At 42.9% G+C, this 9,781-nt stretch overlaps 1 non-coding gene across 1 annotated transcript; it reads right to left on the bottom strand.

The window, feature by feature from the left end:
- Positions 1–7,562: 7,562 nt before the first annotated feature.
- Positions 7,563–7,679, bottom strand: LOC129866108 (U5 spliceosomal RNA). Its single transcript, XR_008761467.1, has one exon. It is a non-coding gene; the product is annotated as a U5 spliceosomal RNA (small nuclear RNA).
- Between the last annotated feature and the right edge of the window lie 2,102 nt (positions 7,680–9,781).

Raw genomic sequence — 9,781 nt, 5'->3', positions numbered from 1 at the left:
GCAAATAAAATTATTTAATCGAGAAGGCTTTTTAGTGCAATCTCCATTTAAAGTGCTTTTTGTCCAGGACTAGGTTTAACCTGATGAGGACAGGGGGCGCTGTTTTCACTTTTGGGGAAAAACGTCTCCAATTTAAACGGCCTCGTACTCAATTCTTGCTCGTACAATATGCATATTATTATTACTATTGGATAGAAAACACTCTCTAGTTTCTAAAACCGTTTGAATTTTGTCTGTGGGTAAAACAGAACTCATTTGGCAGCACACTTTGTGACCAGGAAGTAGAAAGTCTGAAATCTATGTTCTGTTCAAGTGACTGCCTATAAATGGGCATGATAGGTATACGTGCACGTCATACACCTTCACCCGGATGTCAAGAGGAAGTGAGAGGAAAAATGAGTTGATTATCTCTGTCTGACGTTGAATACGCCCTCTTGGAACAAGGTGTCCCCCATTTTCTGTTTTCTGCAAGGCGCGTGTTGGGACCTGTTATTGCCTACTGGAAACCAGTCGTTATGGGGCGAATATGATCTCCGGCTTTGATTTTATTTGATACATGTTACAATATCATCCTAAAGTATGTTTTTTCAATATAGTTTCATTAGATTATTGAAATTTATTCGGGACGTTAGTTGTGTTGCGTTGTTTGACTTTGATGAAGTTGGAGAGCTTAGCGCCGCATGGCCAGTGTGCTTGCTAATTCAAGAGGGAAAAAGAACGTTCTGAATCCAAACAAAGACGCTTCTGGACAAATGACCAAAGGTACAACATTCTGATAGAAGATCAGCAAAAGTAGGAACCATTTTGTGATGCTATTTCATATATCTGTCGAACTGTGTACTAGTAGCTTTGCGCTCAGGTTTTGGTTATTCCCTTACCATAACTAAGTCTTATGTCGTAATTAAGATATTTTTTGAATTCTAACACTACGATTGCATTAAGAACTAATGGATCTATCTTTTCCTATACAACATGTATTTTTTTGTAATGTTTATGAATAGCTATTTGGTCAAAATAGGTGAGAGTCTAATAGAAATATCCGCACATTCTGGGGAAAAGATGCTACATTAGCACGTTATGCTACGTTATGCTACGTTGTATAACCACGGATTTCAGCTCTAAATATGAACATTTTCGAAAGAAACATAAGTGTATGTATAACCTGATGTTATAGGACTGTCATCTGAGGAAGGTTTATGAAGGTTAGTGAAATTTAATATCTTTTGCTGGTTTATTCGCTAACGCTAACGTGCCTATTGCTATCGCTAACGTGCCTTGATGAATGAATGCGGTAGTGTGGTAGGCTATTGTAGTAAGCTAATATAATGCTATATTATGTTTTCGCTGTAAAACACATACAAAATCGGAAATATTGTCTGTATTCACAAGATCTTTGTCTTTCATTTGCTATACACCCTGTATTTTTCAGAAATGTTTTATGATGAGTATTTCGGTATGTCACGTTGGTGTCTTCGGTGCAATTTCTGATTGTAGCTGCAATGTGAACTATGATTTATACCTGAAATATGCACATTTTTTAACAAAACAGATTTATTGTATAACATGTTATAAGACTGTCATCTGATGAAGTTGTTTGTTGATTAGTTTGGTTGGTTATTGGTTAATTAGGTTGGCTTTGTGCATTCTACCTGTGCTGTGAAAAATGTCTGTCCTTTTTTGTATTTGGTGGTGAGCTAACATAAATATACGTGCTGTTTTCGCTGTAAAACATTTAAAAAATCGGACATGTTGGCTGGATTCACAAGATGTGTACCTTTCATTTGCTGTATTGGACTTGTTAATGTGTGAAAGTTAAATATTTTAAATAAATATCTTTTGAATTTCGCGCCCTGCACTTGAAGTGGCTGTTGTCATAAGTGTACCGACGGCGGGGTGCAGCCATAAGAAGTTTTAATAGAAATACATTGACTAAAGGTAATGAACCTCACTTCAGCGACTGGCAAGTATTAGGCTTCATCAGGAGGGAGAGCAAAAGACCCAAGAGTGTTAACCCCTCTCTAGGCTAGGGGGCTGTATTTTCACGTCCAGATGATGTGTGCCCAAAGTAAACTGCCTACTACTCAGCCGCAGAAGCTAGGATATGCATATTATTAGTAGATTTGCACAGTAAACACTCTAAATTGCAGTCATGCACAGCAAATAAATATTGGTATGGCCTTTTAAAATCAATTTAAAGTTTTTGCCTAATTCAGTTTTTTCCCAAATTCCATTTTCTTAGTTTTGTTTTTCCAGGTTTTGGGTTCCCCCCCATTTTTAACTGGCTTACCACATTTTTCCACACATGAAGTGATGGGACGTAAAGAAAGGTTAATCACACTCAGGCTTTCTGACTGTTCTTACCGCTCCGTCACTTCTTCCACGTCCGCGGTGCTGCTGACCCCTGTCCGCGGTGCTGCTGACCCCTGTTGAAGGTATCCTCTTCCCCTTGCTTGCGTCCTAAAAAAGATACACTCCCATGTAAATTGAATCTACATCAAAAGAAGATGCACTCGAGTGTGGAGGTAAGGTAACCTGTTTTGGGACGGCCTCGCCACAGATAAACCTCATTCTGTTCATAGTCATTGTATGTGTGGACCCACAAAAAGAGGTGGGTAAAAGTGCAGGGTAAATTGTTTAACTGTTGTTGTTTTAAATGCACAGAGTATGTATGATTTTTGTTTGCTCGAGCCCCTGCAAAAGAATGGGGGGCAGGCATTGATTGTTTTTCTTTTGCAAGGTGAATTGTTCACCTTTGTAAGTCTTTGAGTAGACAAAATAAAACCTTTGAATCATCTGTTCCACCAACAAGCTCTCTTCGCGGAGATGACAACCAGCAGTGAAGCTGGGTTGGTCCCCAAGAGGGACTTAAGAACACAGTGCGATTCCAGTGAAAGGAGATTGATGGGTCGATGATGAGGGACACTTTTGGAAAGACTGTTTTGAAGAAAAAAAGTGAGTGTTGTGATGTGCAATTCTTTGAAGCATAAATGTGATGTGACTTTTTATACGGAAGCTAAAGGTGATGCTGTCATGAATCTAGTTAAAGGAGGTGAGAAATTGTCTGATTTTCATGTGGCATGCCTGTTTAGAAAGAACTTCCGGGTGGTGACTGTGCACATGGAAAGTTCTGTCATACTTTCCAGGTCTATGCCCAAACAGTTCGAACTTCTAATTTTAAAAATTAATCTCTCCAGAAATAAGTCTCTCACTGTTGCCGCCTGCTACCGACCCCCCTCAGCTCCCAGCTGTGCCCTGGACACAATCTGTGAATTGATCGCTCCCCATCTAGCTTCAGAGTTTGTTCTGTTAGGTGACCTAAACTGGGATATGCTTAACACCCCGGCAGTCCTGCAATCTAAGCTTGAATTCCTCAATCTCACACAAATCATCAAGGAACCCACCAGGTACAACCCTAAATCCGTAAACATGGGCACCCTAATAGACATTATCCTGACCAACTTGCCCTCCAAATACACCTTTGCTGTCTTCAATCAAGATCTCAGCGATCACTGCCTCATTGCCTGTATCCGCCACGGGTCCACGGTCAAACGACCACCCCTCATCACTGTCAAACGCTCCCTAAAACACTTCTGCGAGCAGGCCTTTCTAATCGACCTGGCCCGGGTACCCTGGAAGGATATTGACCTCATCCCGTCAGTTGAGGATGCCTGGTCACTCTTTAAAAGTTACTTCCTCACCATATTAGACAAGCATACTCCGTTCAAAAAATGCAGAACCAAGAACAGATATAGCCCTTGGTTCACTCCAGACCTGACTGCCCTCGGCCAGCACAAAAACATCCTGTGGCGAACTGCAATAGCATCGAAGAGCCCCCGCGATATGCAACTGTTCAGGGAAGTCAGGAACCAATACACGCAGTCAGTCAGGAAAGCAAAGGCCAGCTTTTTCAAGCAGAAATTTGCATCCTGTAGCTCTAACTCCAAAAAGTTCTGGGATACTGTAAAGTCCATGGAAAACAAGAGCACCTCCTCCCAGCTGCCCACTGCACTGAGGCTAGATAACACGGTCACCACTGATAAGTCCGTGATAATCGAAAACTTCAACAAACATTTCTCAATGGCTGGCCATGCCTTCCTCCTGGCAACTCCAACCTTGGCCAACAGCCCCGCCCCCCGGCTGCTACTCGCCCAAGCCTCCCCAGCTTCTCCTTTACCCATATCCAGATAGCAGATGTTCTGAAAGAGCTGGAAAACCTGAACCCATACAAATCAGCTGGGCTTGACAATCTGGACCCCCCTATTCCTGAAACTGTCCGCCGCCATTGTCGCACCCCCTATTACCAGCCTGTTCAACCTCTCCTTCGTATCATCTGAGATCCCCAAGGATTGGAAAGCTGCCGCTGTCATCCCCCTCTTCAAAGGGGGAGACACCCTGGACCCAAACTGTTACAGACCTATATCCATCCTGCCCTGCCTAGCTAAGATCTTCGAAAGCCAAGTCAACAAACAGATCACTGACCATCTCGAATCCCACCGTACCTTCTCCGCTGTGCAATCCGGTTTCCGAGCCGGTCACGGGTGCACCTCAGCCACGCTCAAGGTACTAAACGATATCATAACCGCCATCGATAAAAGACATTACTGTGCAGCCGTCTTCATCGACCTGGCCAAGGCTTTCGACTCTGTCAATCACCATATTCTTATCGGCAGACTCAATAGCCTCGGTTTTTCTAATGACTGCCTTGCCTGGTTCACCAACTACTTTGCAGACAGAGTTCAGTGTGTCAAATCGGAGGGCATGTTGTCCGGTCCTCTGGCAGTCTCTATGGGGGTACCACAGGGTTCAATTCTCGGGCCGACTCTTTTCTCTGTATACATCAATGATGTTGCTCTTGCTGCGGGCGATTCCCTGATCCACCTCTACGCAGACGACACCATTCTGTATACTTCCGGCCCTTCCCTGGACACTGTGCTATCTAACCTCCAAACGAGCTTCAATGCCATACAACACTCCTTCCGTGGCCTCCAACTGCTCTTAAACGCTAGTAAAACCAAATGCATGCTTTTCAACCGTTCGCCGCCTGCACCCGCACGCCCGACTAGCATCACCACCCTGGACGGTTCCGACCTAGAATATGTGGACATCTATAAGTACCTAGGTGTCTGCCTAGATTGCAAACTCTCCTTCCAGACTCATATCAAACATCTCCAATCCAAAATCAAATCTAGAGTCGGCTTTCTATTCCGCAACAAAGCCTCCTTCACTCACGCCGCCAAACTTACCCTAATAAAACTGACTATCCTACCGATCCTCGACTTCGGCGATGTCATCTACAAAATAGCTTCCAATACTCTACTCAGCAAACTGGGTGCAGTTTATCACAGTGCCATCCGTTTTGTTACTAAAGCACCTTATACGACCCACCACTGCGACCTGTATGCCCTAGTCGGCTGGCCCTCGCTACATGTTCGTCGTCAGACCCACTGGCTCCAGGTCATCTACAAGGCTATGCTAGGTAAAGTGCCGCCTTATCTCAGTTCACTGGTCACGATGGCTACACCCACCCGTAGCACGCGCTCCAGCAGGTGTATCTCACTGATCATCCCTAAAGCCAAAACCTCATTTGGACGCCTTTCCTTCCAGTTCTCTGCTGCCTGCGACTGGAACGAATTGCAAAAATCTCTGAAGTTGGAGACTTTTATCTCCCTCAACAACTTTAAAAATCTGCTATCCGAGCAGCTAACCGATCGCTGCAGCTGTACATAGTCCATCTGTAAACTACCCACCCAATTTACCTACCTCACCCCCATACTGTTATTATTTATTTACTTTTCTTCTCTTTTGCACACCAGTATCTCTTCTTGCACATGATCATCTGATGATTTATCACTCCAGTGTTAATCTGCTAAATTGTAATTATTTGATTTATTGCCTACCTCATGCCTTTTGCACACATTGTATATAGATTCTCTTTTTTCTACCATGTTATTGACTTGTTTATTGTTTACTCCATGTGTAACTCTGTGTTGTTGTCTGTTCACACTGCTATGCTTTATCTTGGCCAGGTCGCAGTTGCAAATGAGAACTTGTTCTCAACTAGCCTACCTGGTTAAATAAAGGTGAAATTAAAAAATTAAAAAAAATGTACACCCACCACTTGTTAGATGTTTTGGATATTCATTTTTGGTCCAGAAACTATGAGGTAATGTCCTCAGTCCATTATATTAAGGACTCACTGGGGTACTGGAATGGGAGGAGGCCATTCCAGAGTGGTTTGGAGGGTTTTGTACACCCCCAGCACTCTTCTTACTGGGGCAGACAGAGGGACTCTATTTTTATGACCAACAGCTCCCCTTTTGCAAGCGATGCATGGCCTACGGGCAAATTTTCACTTCATGTAGCACACGGAGATGCCGTTTCTGCCTCTCCGAGGCTCACGAGGCCAAGGACTGTACGAAGCCAAGGAAATATGGTGGGGCTGGCCGGCGGGAAGAAATATTGAAAATAAAGGAGGCAAACACATGCTAACAAGAACTGATCATATGTAACAAACCTCTTCCTGTGAATAACTGGACCAAAGCGCAGCGTGAGACGTGTTCATGATATTTTATTAAAATCAGAACACTAGAACCAAAAATAACAAAGAGGAAAACGAACAGTTCTGTAAGGAAACTAACAATACAGAAAACAACTACCCACAAAACACAGGTGGGAAAAGGATACCTAAGTATGGTTCTCAATCAGAGACAACGATAGACAGCTGCCTCTGATTGAGAACCACATCCGGCCAAACACACAAAAATAGAAAACATAGAACACAAAACATAGAATGCCCACCCCAACTCACGCCCTGACCAAACCAAAATAGAGACATAAAAAGGATATCTAAGGTCAGGGCGTGACATCATACTAACAAAAGTAAAGAAATAAGGAAAATGAAAAACTCAGACCACGCCTTACAGGTGCCAAAGCACCTGTAGTTCCTCCAACGGTCACTTCACCAAGTTTCAAAAAGACAAGAATCAAGAACACGAGTAAATCTGAACAAAATACAAAATTAAACTTAAATCAAAAGGAAAGGCGCCCCCCGACCATCGATCGCTTGATCTTAGCCAAAAGGCGGAGAAGCGATAACCCACAAAATCCCCACCAGGCAACCGGGGGTCTTGGGAGACCTCTGCAGTTTGGCAAAGTGGGCTCCTCATGTCACCATGCACCCCCAACTTTTACCTGGTGACAGGCAAGTCGTTTTTCTTAAAAGTTGCCGGCATCAAGTCACTAGCTTTTTATGTCCAGTGCGACTATTTGTTCAAAGCCCAGAAAATACGTTGACTACAAGATACTATCCAAGGTCATTGCAGTATGCACGCAGCCCATCTTTTCATCGTCCAAGCCTGGAAAATATGCCAGCCATCAGGCTTGAACTCAAATACGGCAGTCAACGTGCTTGAAGTCAATTGCCTGTCTATTTTGTTCTAAGCCTGGAAAAATATGCTAGTCATCGGGCTTGAATTCAATTGCCAGAGGTACTATTTTATTCAAAGAGCCTAAGTTCCACAGCAGGCACCGTCTTTGTTTATTTCTCTTGAAACAAGATATTGGGCTCTGCCAGAAGCAAAGCCCCTCCAAAAATAAGTTGAACTTATAAGTGTTCCTCTCCACGGAAGATTTTAGTAAAAGGCAAAAGGCTTGTGCGTAATGAAGAGAAACCAGAGTCGCACTCCGTGCACTTTGTCACAATTGGTCCCCGTACCCACCGAAACTCACCAAGTTTTCAGGGACTGTGGAGAAAACACCACAGACAGACACACTCACACACACCATCTAGCCGAAGTTGAATATGTTTTGTTTGGTAAAAAAAAATGAAAGGAGGCAAAATACCGGACTGCACAAACAGTGCATCGCCCTTCATTAATTTTTTCTACATTCCACAAAAAACGAACAACAATTTACAGACACCTACAAACAATCACTACATCTCTTCTGCCCAGACTTACGTGCTCCCATCCCTAGTGCTTGCATTATTGTTTGCCACTTGGTCTTAAATTGTACCAATTTGTTTTTCTCAGTCGCCCATACTATTTCAACATTTCAATTACAAAACATTAAATTTTTCCATTGTGTCAACGATAGCGGATTGATTGACTTCTACGTTTTTAGGATAGGTTTTTTCAAAATGAGTGATGAGAAAATAATAATCTTTACGGTTGGAAGCAGTCCTGTCATGTTGGTGTCTGTCCATAAACCAAATAACTGGGCTTCTGTCTTGTCACAGTTCTCTACCTGTTGGTCCTGTCCACGGATAAAAGGTCAGTGCATAAAATGTTGACGTCATCCATGTAAAAAAACGCATTTGGTGGTCATCCCCATGCTCCCCGGTATTCCCACCCCACAGATCCATTGGTCCGTTCTCAAGATCTGTGCCAGTGGTTCCATGCAAGCCACAAATGATTGTGGACAAATGATTGTGGACAACAGGAAAAAGAGGACCGAGCATGCCCCCATTCTCATCGACAGGGCTGCAGTGGAGCAGGTTGAGAGCTTCAAGTTCCTTGGTGTCCACATCACCAACAAAGTAACATGGTCCAAGCACACCAAGAAAGTTGTGAATAGGGCACGGCCATCCAGGACCTCTATACCAGGCGGTGTCAGAGGAAGGCCCTAAAATTGTCAAAGACTACAGCCACCCTAGTAATAGACTGTTCTCTCTGCTACCACATGGGAAGCGGTACCGGATCGCCAAGTCTAGGTTCAAGAGGCTTCTAAACAGCTTCTACCCCCAAGCCATTAGACTCCTGAACATCTAATCAAATGGCTACCCAGACTATGTGCATTGCCTCCCCCCTCTTTTACAACACTGCTACTCTCTGTTGTTATCATCTATGCATAGTCACTTTAATAACTATACATGCATGTACATATTACCTCAACTAACCGGTGAACCCGCACATTGACTTGGTACCACAGGCTTGATCTGGGTGGATCCTCTCCCCTAAAACAGAAAACATTCTGAGTGTAGCAGAGAAGTAGACGAAGCTGGAATACTTGACATATTTTGTCTAAATGGTTGCAAAGTGGAGTTATTAGCTGATTTGTGTCAAAACTTGCTTGATTTCACTTACAGAGAATGTCAGTTGGAAGTGATGATGTCACAATGGGGCACTTTAGTATCTTGAGAAATCCAATGAAAGCTGATGGAGGACAAAAAGAGGACAAGAAAGTGAATAACGGAAAAATTATAACAGATATAAAATATTCTATCTATATTCTATATGGAGAAAAAAATGACATTCGCATGAAAAGTTACAGCAGTTTAAGTAACAGCACCAACATTGTTTTCTGTACCATTTTGGCAAACAATGTCCATTTTGACCAATACTGCAAAAAGTTAGACAAAAGGTTAGAGTGTATGGGATATTTATCTACTTCTCTGCTATTCATAGCTGTGTGCGGAATCAAAATATTCCATACGGAACTTACGTTACAGCTGTTTTTGAAACTGCATTACTACGTGTTTTTCAAACTTTCCCAAACAACGGTCGTTTTGACCACTTTCGGAACGTTTTTGAGGAAAAAAGTAGCGCAACATAACATCTTCCCCTGCTTCTCTGCTCTTCATAGACGAAGTCGGATTTTAAATCGGGGCTACCAATCTGTAACTATAGCCGTTTTTGTAACCCATTGCCTCTCTTTCAAGTGTCTGTAAATCATGTCAGCAGCAAGGCAATTCATTACTTTCCAAACAACTATCGTTTTGACCACTAAACAAACAGTTAGACAAACATAGTTTGGCTTAAAATCTTCCTCCACTTCTCTACTT

This window comes from Salvelinus fontinalis, chromosome 11 (assembly GCF_029448725.1).
Source record: "Salvelinus fontinalis isolate EN_2023a chromosome 11, ASM2944872v1, whole genome shotgun sequence".
In the NCBI taxonomy this organism is placed as follows: Eukaryota; Metazoa; Chordata; class Actinopteri; order Salmoniformes; family Salmonidae; genus Salvelinus; species Salvelinus fontinalis.
This window is presented reverse-complemented; position numbering and strand designations above follow the sequence as displayed.